At 38.1% G+C, this 19,122-nt stretch overlaps 1 pseudogene; it reads left to right on the plus strand.

Moving 5' to 3' along the window:
• The window catches only part of LOC106728792, a 334,339-nt pseudogene that overhangs the window by 160,740 nt on the left and 154,477 nt on the right, over positions 1 to 19,122 (plus strand).

Genomic DNA, 19,122 nt, shown 5'->3' on the forward strand with positions numbered 1-19,122 from the left:
GGACCAGAACATCTATGTTCCACCTCCTCTTACCTCTCTTGACTTTATCCTTCTACCTCTTCCCACCTCTCCACCCCAGTCACTGTTCCTGTTCTTACCCTTCTACCAGATGGAAAGAGCTGTTGTTTCAAGCCTCTGTTCCCTCTAGATTTTATTTTCTTTATGTTGGATGACCCTCCTTCACAACTCCAACATCATTTTTGAGCCATAAGGCAGATAGAGATGAGAGAAAGATCAACTTACACCTGAGAGTAGCTACTTCAGTAAAGACTTTAAAAATATTGTACATGAACCAAATATATTTTCGTATAATTTTCTAATGTGTGCTAGAAACGGAAATGTCACTTTGATGTTTTTTGGAGGGAAGAAAAGATAAGAATTTATGTCACAAATAGTATTAAATAGACTTTAAAATGTCTTTTTCATGTTCTCAAGTGTGTGATAGCCTTATATAAAAATTGCTTCTCTTGGTTGATAGTATTTTGTAGCCTCTCCGCTTGCATGAGGTCACAGCTTGCCCAAAGAATCAAAACTGTTCTTTTCAGTTTAGAAAACTAGATATTCAGCTTATCTAAATGGGCCATCTCTACCCCCTACAGATATAATAAGATCTCATCTTCTGCTTAGGAATTCCTAAGTTAAACCTAAAATCACAGGTCAAATACATGTCTACTTCTCCCTCATCCTTTGTTCCTAGAAATTTTCTTTTTCTATGAAAAGAATTCTAGAGCAGGCTCTAGATTAAGAATAAAAAAAAAAAAAAAGAGTTCTAGTGCACCTCTCTGCCATCATTGCATATGTATTTTTGAGCAGCTCATTTAATTTTGCTGGGTACAAATTCCTGCTGCTGTAAAAGATGGAATTACATTAACCTTTCTTCTAAGGTCTTCACTTTGATATTAGATCTGTGATCTAATATCTAGAGGAGGAAAGTGACCACATAGACTGAAAAAACAGACAAGGAAACATTTCCATCAGCTACCCCAACTTCTAACTATGCCCTTATATATTTCCTGCCAAACCAACAAAAGTTATGGACTGTCTGGCAGAGTCACCAGGACAAAGGATTAAAGGAAGAAAAAAGGATCCAGATGTTTCCATTTGGGGTAATTGAATTTTCAGACACATTTAATGCAGATGAACTCTATCCATGGACAACTGAGCCAAAGACATAAAAGTGAATCTTATAATTCAACTGGATATTTGTGATACCACTTCCAATTCAGCACTCTAATCAATATTATCCCCTCACATGTCTGTGATGACATGGTAGGAGTCAAGAGGAAGGACATCCTTGGTCAAAAAGCAAATTAAAACCTCCAGGCCCCCAGTGGTTTCACAGCAGAATTTATTGCATGCCCACTGAGTAAAGAGTACTATTTTAAGTGCTATGATGAAGGAGTACAAAAAAGTAAGAATAATGGTACTCCAGAAAGTTCTCAATTTAGTTGAAGAAAACATGAACACAATTTAAAAAAACACTTTATGGCCTTTAAAAAACCTCCTATAAATAGGAAATGTTTTTATCTGCACATTAAATGTTTCCTTTAATCTTTCAAGGTTAGGATCTCATATAAATTTAATTAATTAAACCAAAAAGAGGGGGCCAGAATTTGCAACCTGCTTCATCTACCAAGTCTTTTCAATTGTGTGGTAGATTTTTAGCTTTGGAAATAAATGAAAAACCAGAACCAGCAATAGATAGGGTAAACATATAATTTATCATCCGAAACTTTTGAGAGTGAAAAGGGGGATCTTTTAAGAAATACGCAAGTAGAGCAGGCATAAACGGGGACTGTCTGGGGTAAATTAGGAAATATTGGTGCCCTTGCAAAAAAGAAAATAGCTATGTCTCAGTAGTTGACATGACTGGAATGAACTTTATCTTGGGTCAGAATGTTGAAGCAAGAAGTGCAGTGGAACTGTATAACCTGTCTGGCTGAATGCTTCAGCCAAGCCTCTCCTCAAGCCTGGAAAATTCGAGGTGGCTTCTGTCACCTATTTCCCCCACTATTCATTGCTTTACATAAGCACCTGCTTTATTATCAACTGAGCACCTGCTTTGGGGGCATGGAGTGAATACTTAACTCCTGTTAAGGAATTGGTTGCTGGCTTGTGCAAATAAGACTTGAATGTAATTGACAATATTTAGGTATGCCACCAGGCACTGTAGGATAAATTGCCAAATAAATTATACAGACAGTGAGTTGGAAGTTAGGCAAAGGGAGAAATGATGTGAAGATGGGAAAGGAGATAAGGCTTTAGGAAAAAATGTGGGATTCAAATTGGATCTTGAGGGACAAGGGAGAAATTTCACAAAGACATAAGTACATGCAAGGATGTTCAACATGATGCCATTTATATTTGTAATACATCAATAGAATATTTACTCAATAAATTTCGTACATTCATATAATGAAACAGTATATAGTCACTGAGAAGGTTGATGTGCATTGATATTCATTAAGATATTTAAATGAAAAAAATTAGGTTGAAGATTGCATGTTACAGTTGTCCCTCAGTATCCATGGGAGATTGGTTCCAGGAGCCCCCAGATCCATAGATGCTCAAGTCTCTTATATAAAATGGTGTAGTACAGTGAATACAGTTGGCCCTCTGTATCCAGTGGATTTTCCATCCTCAGATCCAACCAACCATGGATGGAAATTTTGATTCATGGTTAGTTGAATCCAGGAATGGGAAACTTGTGTAAATGGAGGGTTGACTGTATAATAAGACCCCATTTATGTGTGTATATCTATCTGTATATATTAGATCTACTATATGTCCACATGTATTAGATCTATAAATACGTATGAAAGTATAGATATAAATATATGTGTGTGTGTGTGTATATATATATACACATATATATATATATATATATGTATCTTAGATATATATCTAAGGGGTAATTATAGTGGTAGTGCTGATAGTTTTTTGGGGGATTGGTTAGGTTTGTTTTATTTTTTATAGTTTATATTATATTGTTCAGATTTTCTTTATATACTATTGAAACCAATTTACTTTGAGAAAAAAATCTCTTGCTAATTTGATATGCAATGTTCATATAATAGGTACAGAAATATATTTACGAGGTGGTTTCTATAGAGAACCTTGATCTAAGCTATTGGTGTTCCCCTAAACATATTTAGTGCAAAAAATTCTGAAAAGGTCCATATCTCTGTATGTATATCTTGACCCAATGATTTAGATATTTTATAATGTCTAAATGTGATATTTAAGCAATTTCATCCAAATACTGTTTCTCTAACTGAACTTTTGAAAAAAAAATATTGCTTTGCAGTGAACTTGAGACTTTTATTTTATGACAACTCCTTGGAGTGCATCTGGTCTATATTAGTTGGTTGCCCATGAAGGCTTGTGTTTTAGCCATCAGTTTTAAAGATAGGATTAACATCCTTTTGTTGAAGCTAAGGAACCTATTAATGTTAGGAGAACATGACTAGATAGAAGACCATCCCACTTCCTCTCCTAAGTAAAGACTCCTTAGCAAGACTGAGCTTCTCTGCGGGAAAGAGTTTTGAATCCTCTTCAGAGTACAGTCAAGGTTCTACTATTTGTTTCACTTATGTAGTGTTATCAAAATAGTTTTGGCTTAGAAGCTTCTGAGGCAGTTATAAACATGTGCTCATTTTGGCCAAACCACCATAAACTCTCTGTGAAGTATGCATGTAAAGTAAACACCTCTCAATGAGCACTGCTAATTCTGTCTTTATTCTCCCCAATACACTTTATGACAAGGTAGCTAAATGACAATGACAAATGTATGGTATAATTATTCATAAAGCAGAAGAAAAAGATCTTCCAAAATAGTAAGTATATTTCAGCATAACCAGTATGTCTGTAGCCGTATTTTCTGGTGGTAAATACCTACAGGAGAAAGTTATCTCCTAAACCCCTTCTTAATTTAAGGTAGTAAGATATATTACTTGCATGAAAAAAGAAGTCATCGCAAATCGCAATGAATTTTACAAAAATCACACACACACACACACACACACACACACACACACACACACGCAGAATTCCCAATCTCCGTCTACTCCAAATCGACACAAAAAGGATCTCTGAGTGGTATAGCATGAGCACATGTATTTAGAAAGCAATGCAGGCAATTCCATTGGGCAGCCAGGTTGAGAATCATTCCTCCAGCAGGCACTGAGTATCCCTGGCAAATAGAAGGTGGGCCTTCCATTAGACTTACAAACTAATAAGCAATTGAAATAGTATTGGGTTTGGAACCAACTAGGTCCTGGAGCAAACTTCTCAAAAGACCTCCGAAGTTGAGGCTTGTCATTTTTGGTTTTCGTTGAAAACATATTCCCTCGAAAATTTCTTGCTATTTTTTTTAAATTACAAAAGTAACACATTCACCATAGAAATTTTGAAAATAAACTAAAAAGAGCATGAAGGAGATAATAAAATCACCTGTATTTCTATCAACCAGATATAACCATAACATTGTCTATATCCTTTCAGATTCTTTTTATATATAACTGGGAAATGTTTTACATACAATTTGTAACATGCTTTTTAAAACTAGCAATATAGCAGGAGCATTTTCTCATAATATTCTTCTATGAAATGACATTCATTTGCTACAAAAAATTTCTTCTCATAATTGTTGCTTTTCTGTATTTGGAAAAGTTACTGTTTTTCTATTTTAGAAAGTTTAGCTTTTCAGTTTAGCTCTTATGTCTTTTCTTCATGTTCAGAAGCTTTTTAAAAAATACCAGTTTCTTCACTAAGCGCTGGATTTGTAGAGTCATTCTGCATTTTAATCTCAGTCACACAAAACACCCACTGAAAAATCTGAACCAGTCGTTTGATCCCTGAGTCTCAGATCTACATTAACATAGTCTGATTTTATACTCTGATTACTAACTAAATAAAATGAGTACATTTTCATCAATAATTTTTCAAAAATATTTGCAGTGTAGCTACACAAGCCAAAATAAAATCAAAAGAAGTAAGCCAGAGAATTTCCCAAAATCTAACTGAAGCATGGGTGTGGTTGAGTTTGGACGTAGCTGCAGAGTTAATGAAATTTTTGGTTTTCTTTTATTTTCTATGTTTCGGAGATGGCATATTTGTTTGCAATATTTTATTACTGCATAAGGATTTTATTTCATGTGGTTGAGGGCCTGTTCTTTTCAAGATCTCTATGTTGAAACATCTTTCCATGTAATCAAAGGTATGCACACACATGTATGAATAAATTATTTTGGGGTTAGATTCTTTAGTCAGTATAGCTTGATATATACTTGAGTTCTATAGTTAATATTCCCTGCATATTAAGTCATTTGCTAAACATAGAATCTGAAGTTATAGATTTTCTTCCCTCCACCATAGGTCATCATGGAATGGAAATATTCATGGCATTGCTTATCTTTTTCTCCAAACTATTGGCTTTTATTTAAAGTCACTTGCATTTGATGGAGGACTCAAAGATGTGTTTAAGAAGTTGGAATCTGAAATTGAGGAAAACTGAAATGGGAATTTGGAGAGAAGGAAAAAATAAACGAGATAAGTTTAGATACTGTGGAAAACACATTTTGTCTTAGGAAAACAGTGGAGGAAGAGGGCCCCTATAATGCTGAGGAGAAATACTCACCTGTCCACCAGGTGTCCAGAGTATGGCTTCCGAAGAGTGTGACTTTATAAGCACAGAGACAGAGATGGCTTTTTGGAGGGATCAATAAGACTCATTTCTGACATATGACTGCTGGAAAGGGTATACTCTTAAAAAGAATCAGATCTGATGCAGCACTGGGCAAGACATTCTGTGTGATTGGAAGATATTACATTTATAGAAATCCTACCAGAGAGTGGAACAAGGTAAAGAACGAAAGGTGAGAGAGAGTGAAGGATGTATGCCATTACATCCAGCCTGGATGTAATGTGATACAGATTTCTAATACAGACCAAAAAAGGCATAGGGACAAGAATTAGTAGATAAAGGAAACTCAAATAGTTATCTGTGAACTATTTGCTAATCATATTCATCATTCTGTTTTTTGTTCGTGTTTCTTCATCTCAGCTACCTTTAACACTCTCTTACAGCCTTCATTTCCTCACCCTTCTTGCCTGGATGTGTTTGTGTAAACACACAGCCACATTGACTGGAATCACTTAAAAATCAATGACCACAAGTGTAGAAAAGGCATTCCATCCTCTTTGTTTATACTCTTTCCTCTTCCCCAAATCAGAAAGTGTGAGTTTGTTTTCCAACCTTGTTCTTAATTTTCAATATTGTTTGGGCTATTCTGGGACTCTTGCATTTCAGTATCAATTTTAGGGACAGACATTATTTGGGATTTTGATAGGGATTACATTAAATCTGCAGGTCTGTTTGAGAAGTGCTGCCATGTCCAATGATATTAAGCATTCTAATCTATGAACATAGGTTGCCTTTCCATTTATTTAGATGTACTTTCATTTCTTTCAACCATATTTTGGAATTTTCAGACTATAAATTTTGAATTCTGCTGTTAAATTTATTCCTAAGTATTTTATTCTTTTTGATATTATTATAAATTGAATTGTTTCCTTAATTTTATATTTGGATTGTTCACTGCAAGTAAATAAAAATACAATCGCTTTTGTATATTGATCTTGCAATCTTGTTGAACTTGTTTATTAGTTCTAACAGTTTTTTTTAATGGTTTCCTTAAGATTTTCTATATACAAGATTGTGTCATCTGCAAATAGAGATAGTTTTACTTCCTGCTTTTCAATCTGGATACCCTTTATTTCATTTTATTGTCTCATTGCCCTGGCTAGAATCTCCAGTACAATGTTTAATAGAAGTGATGAGAGCAGATTATTCTTGTCTTGTTCTGGATCTACGGTGTTTTTTAAAAAATGTTTGATGAGTCCCAGCTTTTTGTCCTTTTAGATGATTCAACCACACTCTTATGAAATGCTCATTTGAGTCAGAGGCAACAATTTTCTAGATAAAGGATCCTTACCCTTAATAGTTGGCATTGACATTTAGAGTCCTCAGAACCAATGGTTGAACACAACACCAATAAGAGATCAAGACTCAGGCCCTAGTCACAAGAGTACAGGCTACAATAGATACTAGATGATTATATTCTATTCATGAAAGTCTAGATAGTGTCTCTAGAACATTTGAACCAAAGCATATATCTTTATTTTCATTCACCAGTTTCCACTAATTTCACCAATAAAAACTTGTTTAAAACATTCACCTTGCTATTAGCCAAAGATTTGGGAGTGGTTAGAAATAACAATAGCTGAAGCACTCATAGCAATGACATCCGGAGAGTGGATTTTTTTATGTAATGTTATTCAAATACCCTGGAAATTCAAATTCTCAGTTAGGATAACTAACCATCCCTAAAATATAGCTTAAATTAACACATATGTGCATGTGCACACAGATTCTCACATGTTACAGCCTACTGCGGAAATATTTAAAAACAGATTGAAGACATCATAACAATGTCAAATAGGCATTTCTTACTTAATATGGCTGAAACAGAACTCATGATTTCTTATTAAAGATGCTTTTCCATGGAATTTTTCATCTCATTAAATTATACTATTAATATCACCATCCATGCATGTGCTTAAGCCTAAAATCTAGCTATTAGCCTTGATTTCTTGATTTCTCACCTTTTATAATCTATCCATTAGCAAGTCATTTTGATTCTACCTCTAACTCATACCTGAAAGCCATCTTCTCTTCTCCATTATCATCACCTTAATCTAAACCACCAGGTTTATGTCTATGAAAAAAAAATGAAATGACGTGGCAAGGAGTCTAATGCAGGTTCCTAGTGTTCACTGCTCTTCTTTTCTGGATGTCTGAGCTAGCCTCCTAAGTGGTATTCTATCTTTTTCTCTATCATTCTTTCTTCCCACCCTACTTGATTTCACTCTTAAAAAAGCAGTCAGAGGGATCTTTTAAAAACGTAAATTAGATTATGTCACTTCCCTTATTGAAGCCATCCAATGACTTCCAATCATATTTGGAATGAATTCCAGACTCCTTAATCTGGACAGGAAGTCTCCATGGTCTGGCTCCTGATTAATTCTTTGACCTCATTTCAAACAACCCCCTCCCTACCCACTATGCTTCAGCCACATTAGCCAACTTTTTGGTTCCTGAAAATGACAAACATTCTTGCCTTGGGACATCTGCAGTGGCTGTCTGGCTGTCTCTCTGTCCAGACGACTCTTCCCCTGATCTTAGCATGGCTGCCTGTTTCTCAGCTTTCAGATCTCAGCCCAAAGGTCAGCTTTTCAGAGGAGCCTCCCTGACCATGCATTTTAACATGGATCCACCCTGTCATGCTCTACTACATCTGCCTATTTTAATTGTCTGCATTACACATATTTAGATGGATGCGTTATCTCCTCCTAGCTAAGATATAAGCCTCACTGACAGCAGAAATCTTGTTTATGTTGACACTTTTGAATCTTTATCATGGAGAACAGTGCTTTGTGCCTAAAAGTGCTCAATAAATGTTTGTTGAATGAATAGATAAGTGGAAATTTAGAAACTTAGGATAGACTGTTTTATATTTTTCTGTTGGGTACATTTGGTGTGAAGTATACTTCCAGTCCAATGTTTACTAATTGATATTCTGTCTGGATGATCAGATTATTTTCATTGTTGAAAGTGGGGTATTGAAATCCCCGGTCATTATTGTATTGTTGTCTCTTTAGATCTGATAGTACTTGCTTAATATATTTAGGTGCTCCAATGTTGAATGCATATATATTTATGATTATTATATCCTGTTGATGAGTTGAGCTCTTTACCATTGTATGACTTTCTTTGTTTCTTGTTACAGTCTTTTTGTCTGGGTATAGGTACCTCTGCTCTCTTTGGTTTCTATTTGTATGGAATATATTTTTCCAATCCTTCATTTTTAGCCTATTTGTTGCTTTAAAGCTGAGGTGAGTCTCTTACAGACAGCATATAGTTGGATTTTTTTTTTTTATCCGTTTTGCTACTCTATACCTTTTAATTGGAGAATTTAACCTATGTACGTTTAAAGTAATTATTGGCAGGTTAGGACTTACTGATGCCAAGTTGTTTACTGTTTTCTGGCTATTTTGTAGTAACTGCTCCTTTTTTTCCTTTTTTGTTGTCCTCCTTTGTGAATTGATGATCTTCCATAGTGGTATGCTTTGATTTCCTTCTCTTTATCGCTTGTGTATCTACGATTGGTTTTTGCTTTGTGGTTACCATGAGGCTTACATAAAACATCTTACAGGTATAACTGAGTTTTTAAAGCGTATATCAGCATTTTAAGCTGATAACAACTTAACTTTAATCACATACAAAAACTCTACACTTTTACTCCCCGCTCTGCCAGAGAAGTGATATTCTTTAGTGGTAGGTTAGGGTGAGTCTGGGAAAGTAGGGTGGGACGATGTAATGAAAGTTGGGGATGCTGGAGTAGATAAAACTGTGTCCCTCCTGCGGACAGGACACTAATCAAAGTCTCCTCCAAGAGTTCTTTGTCTTACCTGGAACTCTGGGGGCAGGCAGCCTTACAAATGTCTCTCTTGGCACAAGGGCAGAGGAACTAGAGACAACAATAGCTATGAAAAGTATTGGAGCAGGCACAGTGCTACTGAAGGTCCATAGTCTTCCCTGAAGTCTTATAAGGTGCTACTCTTCCTTTTGCTCTTGATCTTCCCTCAGCCCACAGGAAGGACAGGGAAGAGCAAATTTGGGGTAAAAAGATGATGGTCCTGGGGGTTAGGATGAGGAGGCTTCAGAGGGCACAACTGTATAGATCTAGAAGTTTTTCTGCTGACAGATACTTCTCCCTCCCTCCCTCCCTCTCTCTCTCTCTCCTCTCTCTCTCTCTCTCTCTCTCTCTCACACACACACACACACACACACACACACACACACACACACACACACAGAAGAAGAGCAAAGAAGACAGAGCCAGAGATACCCAGGAACCATGGATGAGCTCCACTGGGAACAGGAGGCCTGCAGGGGATTGAGCCCAAAAGCTAGACTCAGCCCCAAAGGCCCATCAAGGTAGCTGACCACACCTCTAGGGGTTTAGAATCAGTCCTAGGAAGGAGGAGAGTAAAAAAACTTTGGGAAGGTGAAAACTCCTGAAAGGACTATTTTAAACTTGTAACTAAAATTTCCCAATGGAATGAGGAAATTTTGGATTCAGTTTTCTGCTCTCACTTGGAAATGAGGGCTCTGAAGTTAAAATAAAAAAGGTTAAATTGAGTTGAGCTAAGGTGACCCACTGTTTCAATTTGCCCTAGGACATGGAACTGTCACTGCTAAAACCTGTGTAAGTCATAGGCGACTCACTGGTTGGGCCTGAGGAAAACTGGAGAACTCGTTTGCCCTAGGGGCTGTCTAAGGAACTATATTCTTTTATTCTGCAAGGTTTTTAGGACAAGAAAATGTGACTTAAGGGGAGAGTATGGCTCAAGTGGTAGAACGCATGCTTAGCATGCATGAGGTCCTGGGTTCAATCCCCAGTGCCTCTTCCAAGTACAAGTAAACCTAATTATCTCCCCCTCATAAAACAAACAAACAAACAAACAAGAAAATGTAACTCATAGTTGGTACATGGTGCATTTATTGAATGAATGAATGACCAAGGCAGGGTCAGCTTCATGAATGTATAACCTGTATAGTTGCATAGAGCACCATCTTTCTCAGGAGGGCACCAGAGTTCGTTAAATGCTTTGCTGTTAAGGTCTTAAAAGTCTTAATAATTTTTTGAACAAGAGGCCCCACATTTTCATTTTGCACTGGGCCCTACAAATTGTGTAGCTGGTCCTGGACCTGGAGCTCCCAAGAGCTAGCTTATCCTCATTTCCCCCAGGATTCTCCCTCCCCATAAGGGAGTGGCAGGAGAGCAGAGAGCAAGCCAGCAGGATCCTTAGAACAACTCTCAGAGTCAGCCTAGAACCACATTCCCAAACCTCATTCCTTGCAATCCTAGCTCTCTAAGATGTTTACACATGCTTTGAGGGCAAAGTGATCAATGGTCACACAAACTCAGGAAACAGAAACCTAAAACCCCATCTGGAGATTTATAGTGTACAGCAACACAGGAAAGGTTCTGGGAAGTCTCCTCAGTAAATAAGATACATGCTTAAGTTTGTTTAATGCTTGAATAAACCACTGGATTTGTTCAGGGGAAGATATTTTCCTGAACCACCTCTGAACATGCTGGAACAGTTTCCCTTTCACACTTATTTGGGAAGTGCTACCCTAGAAACTTGGGCTGAATTGGCCACACCTCCCTTGTGCCAAATGTCAAGATCTGTCAGCCTAGCACGGACTTCTCCACTGCACCCTTTTCAGAAGTGATGATCAGCAAGTCATTCATTTGCTGCTGTATTTAGGAACTAAAAGGGAGCCTGTACAGCCTACTTCAGATGTAGACAAGAAAAGAGATGTCCTAAAAGGTTAAATTATTGTAGGTACCTGTGATGGTTAAGATTATGAGCTAACTTGGCTAGGCTGTGGTACCCAGTTATTTGGTCAAACACTCAGTGTTGCTGTGAAGATGAGACGAGATTAACATTTAAATCTGTAGACTTTGAGTAAAGCAGATCACCCTCCATAATGTGGGAGGGGCCTCATCCAGTCAGTTGAAAGCCTTTACTCTTTAGAGTAAAAACTGAGGTTTCCGGAAGAAGGAATTCTCCTCAAGATTACAATATGGAAACCCTTCCTGCTGCTCTGTAGAATTTGCACTCAAAACTGCAACATCAATTCATGCTTAATTTTCCAGCCTGCTGGCCTGCCCTACAAATTTTAGACTTGACAGCCTGATGATCACATGAGACAATTCCTTAAAATCCCCTCTCTCTCTCTCTCTCTCTCTCTCAGTTCTCTTTCTCTGGAGAACCCTAGCTAATACAAGACCAATTCTGGATATGTAGGGTAAGATACCAATGTCGGGTGTTCCCTTTGCCTCTCCAGATCCACTTTCTTCTTGCCTCCACCCTTTCTCTGACCATTAATGTGCATCAGTTGACTTCCTTGTCCTGTAGCTTCCAGTTGGGTTGGGTCAATGATGAGAGAATGGCAAGAGGTCAGAGTGCAGGAGGAGAGTGAGGTTAGGGTGTCTAGTTCTCTTGGCTTTCTCCTGGCCAGGCTACAGGTTAGCAGTGGTTGTGTTCCTTTGTCCTCGTTCTGTGGCCTCTCCAACAGCTCTAGTTTGAACAACAGCTGCAACTCCAGCTCTCACTGAATTCCTATCTACTCTCTCCTCTGGCTCTTTAGGTCAGGATTGGTTAAGACTGTTACAAGCACTTTCCCACCTCCCTCCAACCATGTGCTTCATCATCCCTTGTCATTTTCTTTAATCCTGTGGTTGGCTCTGAATACCCTCGTTGCTTTCCTTGTTTGAGTGCGCCATTTGTTTCCTGCCGGGACCCTGAGTAATTCAAAACTCTTTTTATTCTTTTTTTACACACAGTAAAGGTAGAGGAAACTGAGGCCTGGAGAAGTTTGCTAACTTCTCCAGGGCTGGGATTAAGCCAAGGTCTCTGACTCCAGTGGCAATTCTCATAGCCTATCCACATCAGTTCAGTTATTGTTCACATTAACTCCTTACTCGTTCTGAATCAGTTTCCCCCTTTGCAAAATGAGGTCAGTAACAATAAATCCTTATAGAGTTCTAGTTAGCACTCAATAAATATTAGCTATTATTATTTGCAGCAAAAAAGGACCTTGATGAAGATTAAAATTCCCAATTTACAGGGTCTTGGTAAGAATAAATGGGTCTTGGTAAGGATGAAGGTGTATTGCACCAGCGCAGGGCCTGGTACACACCAGCTGCTTAATATATTGACATTAAACAGTAGTCACATCTACTGTTCTTTTCCTGTGCCACGCTCTCCAGGAACATGCTCTTGAAGTCTATGTGAGCAAAATTTTGAGTTAAGAAACACTTTACATATATTATTTCATGTAAATGGTCACAAAGAACAGAGAGGTGAGTTATTCCAGTTTTACAGATAAGGAAGCTGAGGGCCAAGGAGTTAAATAATTTACCTAAGGCCACCACTTCATCTGGTAGTGAAGGATCAAGGGTTCCAATCCAGACGTATCTGACTCCATATTTATTTGAGCCAACAAAAACTTGTCAGTAGAGCTAGTATTCAGTTGGCAAGCACTGGTGCGACAGGTCCACTTTGAATACTGACTATTTCCCCATTGGCTGGTAAATGGCTGCTGCCTCAAGTCTGTTGAGTAGAACCTTGCCCACACTTTATCAGTTTTTAATGCTCAGAATATCACTGCTAGAAACAGATCCAGTAAGTGAAACTCAAGAATCATTTTCAGAGCTTTGCAGAAAATCCTTATCATTTCTGTGCCTCTGTCCTGTGGCTGACTTCCTTGGAGGGACAAGCCCCAGAGGGATCTCTAGGGCAAATGTATAGAGGGGTGGCCTTGTCTGTCCCCATCATCCAGAAAGCCCAATCCTGGTTCCAGGGCATCCCTGTTTCAGCCTTGATTGTACCTCTGTCCTGAACCCCAAGTCTTTGTGGTCTTTTTGGAATAACTCAGAGGGAATATAGCTGTGCACATGGTATGAAGTGGAGAAAGGAAGAACCGGTTTCCCTGGGTTTCAAATCAGTCAGTCTGGGCTTCCATGTTTTACCTTAAAGAGAGAGATTGGCAGCTTGCCAAGAGCCCGAAGGCTTTTCCTAACCTCTGTGTTACTAAGCTGGTAGCTGACAGTCCTTCATCATCACCTATACAGTCACCCCATCGCCCTGAGTGCTGTCCACATCTGAAGGAAGCTGAGTTTGGGGGCCTTTCCTTGTTTAATGGCAGAGGGGGAGTTTGGAGATTTGTAGGAGAAAGTCTGCATAATAGATCATGAATTAAGGAACTCAAAACCAGGGTTCATGGGATAGAGGGCTGGGGCTAGTGGAAGGAGGAGGAGGCTGAGAGAACATCAGTCATTGGGGGATTTGATGCCAAGGACAATTTTGCTATTTCCTTGCAGACCTTTCTGCAGTTTGTCAGGTTCTGTCCCTGCTGTGAGCATCTGCCCAGGCCAGCCCTTGCCCTTTATAAATCTCCTTTCTCTTTCTTTCAAAATGGACTTGCCCTGGATTAATAAAGATGCTGGAGAGCTTCCTATCTCTGCCTGGCATTGTGCTTTAATAATAATACTACCCCAAACTTTAATTGAAAAAGTAGAGAGGAATTGAAAAAAAGAAAGAGCACAAAGAAAGAGCAAACCTCCATAATCAAAAGAGATAGGGTGAAGGGCAGAAGAAAGGAAAAGAGGACACCTGGGTGAAATGGTGGCATTTAATCAGGGATTAGGCAGGAAGTGGGTGAGGCAATTCCAGAATGACAAGAACCAACCTGAACCCTTTAATGGAACCTTTGTCAAGGTTTTCAAATACTCCAGTGCCCTTTAAAAACCATTTTCCCCTCTATCCTTATGTTTTGTCCAGGCCTCAAGGTCAAAGTGAAATAATCGAAAGCAAAATGCTGGCTCTATTGACTTTTTTTTCAAAGGGAAAATAGTGGGCAAGTTTCATAGGAAATCCTCTTGCAGAGTGAATGGCCCTTGAGAACGGGACTGGCTACATGATTTGCAGAGCCCAGTGTGAAATGAAAATGTGGGGCCCCTTGTTCAATTTTTTTTAACATTTTTTATTGATTTATAATCATTTTACAATGTTGTGTCAAATTCCAGTGTAGAGCACAATTTTTCAGTTATACGTGAACATATATATATTCACTGTCACATTTGTTTCTCTGTGAGCTACCATAAGATCTTATGTATATTTCCCTGTGCTATACAGTATAATCTTGTTTATCTATTCTACAATTTTGAAATCCCATCTATCCCTTCCCACCCTCTGCCCCCTGGGAAACCACAAGTTTGTATTCTATGTCTATGAGTCTGTTTCTGTTTTGTATTTATGCTTTTTTTTTTTTTTTTTTAGATTCCACGTATGAGCAATCTCATATGGTATTTTTCTTTCTCTTTCTGGCTTACTTCGCTTAGAATGACATTCTCCAGGAGCATACATGTTGCTGCAAATGGTGTTATGTTGTCGGTTTTTATGGCTGAGTAGTATTCCATTGTATAAATATACCACATCTTCTTTATCCAGTCATCCGTTGATGGACATTTAGGCTGTCTCCATGTCTTGGCTATTGTAAATAGTGCTGCTGTGAACATTGGGGTGCAGGTGTCATCCTGAAGTGGAGTTCCTTCTGGATATATGCCCAGGAGCGGGATTCCTGGGTCATATGGTAAGTCTATTCTTAGTTTTTTGAGGAATCTCCATACTGTTTTCCACAGTGGCTGCACCAAACTGCATTCCCACCAGCAGTGTAGGAGGGTTCCCCTTTCTCCACAGCCCTCTCCAGCATTTGTCATTTGTGGATTTTTGCATGATGGCCATTCTGACTGGTGTGAGGTGATACCTCATTGTAGTTTTGATTTTCATTTCTCTGATAGTTAGTGATATTGAGCATTTTTTCATGTGCCTATTGATCATCTGTATGTCTTCCTTGGAGTATTGCTTGTTTAGGTCTTTTGCCCATTTTTGGATTGGGTTGTTTGGTTGTTTCTTATTGTTTCTTATTAAGTCATATGAGCTGCTTATATATTCTGGAGATCAAGCCTTTGTCTGTTTCATTTGCAAAAATTTTCTCCCATTCCGTAGGTTGTCTTTTTGTTTTACTTATGGTTTCCTTTGCTGTGCAGAAGCTTGTAAGTTTCATTAGGTCCCATTTGTTTATTCTTGCTTTTATTTCTATTGCTTGAGTAGACTGTTCTAGGAGAACATTTTTGAGATGTATGTCAGATACTGTTTTGCCTCTGTTTTCTTCTAGGAGGTTTATTGTATCTTGTCTTATGTTTAAGTCTTTCATCCATTTTGAGTTTATTTTTGTGTATGGTGTAAGGGAGTGTTCTAGCTTCATTGCTTTACATGCTGCTGTCCAGTTTTCCCTACACCATTTGCTGAAGAGACTGTCTTTATTCCATTGTATATTCTCGCCTCCTTTGTCGAAGATGAGTTGACCAAAAGTTTGTGGGTTCATTTCTGGGCTCTCTATTCTGTTCCATTGGTCTGTATGTCTATTTTTGTACCAATACCATGCTGTCTTGATGACTGTAGCTCTATAGTATTGTCTGAAGTCTGGGAGAGTTATTCTTCCAGCCTCTTTCTTCCTCTTCAGTAATGCTTTGGCAATGCTAGGTCTTTGATGGTTCCATATAAATTTTATTATAAATTTTAAAAACTTTAAGATGGAAGGCGAGTATGAAGCCAAATGTGGGGCCCTTCTGAGCGCAGAGTCACACTCCCAGAAGCTGGCCCAGCTTAGGAGTCTCTGAAGGTTTGCATTATTCTTATTTTCTGACTTAATCGTGCTGCTCCCTGCCATTTTCAAATCATCAGGAATGTGATGATTTTGTGTGTGTGTGTTTTTAGGCACTTAAGTTGATTTTCAAAATGGCTCAGTTTGCTGCCTTAATTTGTAACTTATAAAACTTTAGACTTACAGTATATGGGCTTCCATTTCTGTTCTTGCCATGGGTTCTGCAAACTTTAGGGACAGACCTGGATGGTGGGCAGCAAAGAAAGTGTACATTTCCATAATGAAATTGAACACCAGCTTCCTCATGATAGTTCAAGTTTATAGTTCAGTTACTCTAGCTTTGCATGTGTGTGTAATATTTATGCATTTTGACAAAGACAGTTTCTATTTTGATTAATGGGATACAGCATCTTTTTTGAATGCAATTATTAATTATATCTTTACCACATCTGGTTTCAAGTACATTTCTGCTCCAAAGTTTTCTTAATTTCATAAGAGTATTGTTTTTATCACAAACCTGGACTCTAAAATTTGTATCTTTATACCACAGAAGAGATAATTTTATCTTTAACAGTGAACTTTTAATTGAGCCTATAATAGCATTCACAATAATGTCAGATACTTCTCATTGATAGAATGAATATTCAAAAGATATATTTTGATTTCTTGAGTTGAATAAACAAAAACAAACCATTATTGGAACTAACTGCTTTTTTCTTTGATGTATCTAGGACACTGGAACAAAACTGACCTCGTTCAACTGTTTGTGCAGTTCTTCTAATGGAATTATCACTTCAATTTTCATGTGTCCAAAAGGGAACTTGGAATCCAAAGTGGATGAAGTTAATGAAGAAGAACAATCATTTGAGGTAAATGAAAATTCATGCTTCACTGAGAGATTTGTAAGCAAACTTTCTGCAAGTGCCCATGTTCAGCAGTCATTTTTGGATACAGTCTTAAAGTAACTTCTGACTTTTGGAATAGACACTGGTGCTTCTTCAGAAGATCTGTGTCTTCTGGTTTTCATGTGGTCAGTGGTATCACTTAGCCTTGATGCTAGATGGTAAACTGTGTTGATAAACATTCTTTGCAAGTTCCATATCCATCATGAACTTCTTGTGACATCAAATGCAGAGCTTAATTTTTTGTTTTTGGGTTTTTGAGCTTTTTGCTGCTGAAAGAGTTTATTGCAAAAGAAAACAATATTACCAAATAATAGCTACTGGTATATGTATGTAAATAATACAATGAGTAACAAAACTGTTGTACGAGAGTTTTCCAGGCTGCTCTCTATAAACTCAATGATAGGATGGCCCTGCTTCTAGTTCCCATGTATGTTCCCCACCTAACCAATGAAGTCTCACATTTCTTTTGGCCCTGCCAACTGACGGCTCAGAGATGATATACATTTGGAAGGATGTGGGTGTGGCATAGGCCGCAACACAATTGACTGGCCCCACAGTGGCTTGTAGGGTAGTGATTTTGAGTCCTTCTTCACTGCCACCCAAATTGCAGATTTGCTTCTGAGCTCTCTCTTCCCTGAGGGCACTGCGTTTACCAGCAAGTGCTGGTGTGTGTGCTGTTTTTGAAAGGGAGGTGCTTGTTATGCTGAGTCCAGAAAAAATAGGGAAAAGAGATATGGGTTATTGCTAGGTGTCTTTTAGATTTAATCACTTGCTAAAGTAAAAAAATCTGTTCACTGTGCATACATCTCTCACAGTACTGGACAAGACCATGTCGGAAGCTGAAGATACAAAGTAGAGGTCTACCAATGCAGCTATTAATAATTCTTTATTAAAAGATTAAAAATCAGAAGGAAATATTAGACCAGTTGGGACACTGGGACAACAGGTGTAAACTGGGAGTGTCCCACTTATAGAAAAATAAAGAAACTCATTTTCTTTGCGCCTTTGGGAATGGTGTTTGTAGTTTTGGTACCTGGTACACTAGTGAAGCTCAGTTTTCTAAGTATATGGTTTCCTAGGTTTGCGTTCATTTAGCTAATGTCGATACATGAGCCCAGGATGCCCGCTTGATACCCGTGGCTTTGTCGCCATCTGTTTCTTTTACCATTGAGAGTAGTTTAAAAGCTGCCTGATTGACTATTGTGTCTTGGTTATTTAGTTATAAGGATAGAGCTGAGCCAGCCAGGGGCCAAAAGACCTCACACATGGTATGTAGTCAGTAATATTTCAGTAAAGGAGCCATTGTCGGAGGTGTTATTGAAAACCAACTTCCTTGGGGCTGTTTTCCTTGTAACAGTAGTGATCTCAGAGGAGCTTCCTTGGCCATGTGTTTATGACTTGTATAAACATATAGATATTTAATGGAAATCTAAATAAAGAATCAAAAAGTAATGTCAGTAGTTTCTTAAAAGTCATCATAAAATGACCTTATCTCATTCAAAATGCGAATAAACAACTGCCCCTTTAAGGCATCAGAATCACAAGATCTTGCAAGGAGATTTACATCAAAAAAAGAGAAACCACTTATCTCAGAATCACTGGGCGAAGGCCTGCCCATCACATTCTGCTGTTCTGGAATGCCTACTACAGCTTTTTCCTCTGCTTGACATGTCAAGCTAAGGAGCTAAATGCTGATATTCAATATTATTTGATGTCCTAATCAGATGCTCATTCAATAGAAGTCACTGCTGAATTTTGCAAAGACTTGCAGAAATTGAAATTCTAGTTGCTAATGTTATTCTTAGCTTGCTACTTTGGTTTCGGCTTAAAATTGATTTTTTCACCCAAGGC

This window comes from Camelus ferus, chromosome 7 (assembly GCF_009834535.1).
Source record: "Camelus ferus isolate YT-003-E chromosome 7, BCGSAC_Cfer_1.0, whole genome shotgun sequence".
Taxonomy (NCBI): domain Eukaryota; kingdom Metazoa; phylum Chordata; class Mammalia; order Artiodactyla; family Camelidae; genus Camelus; species Camelus ferus.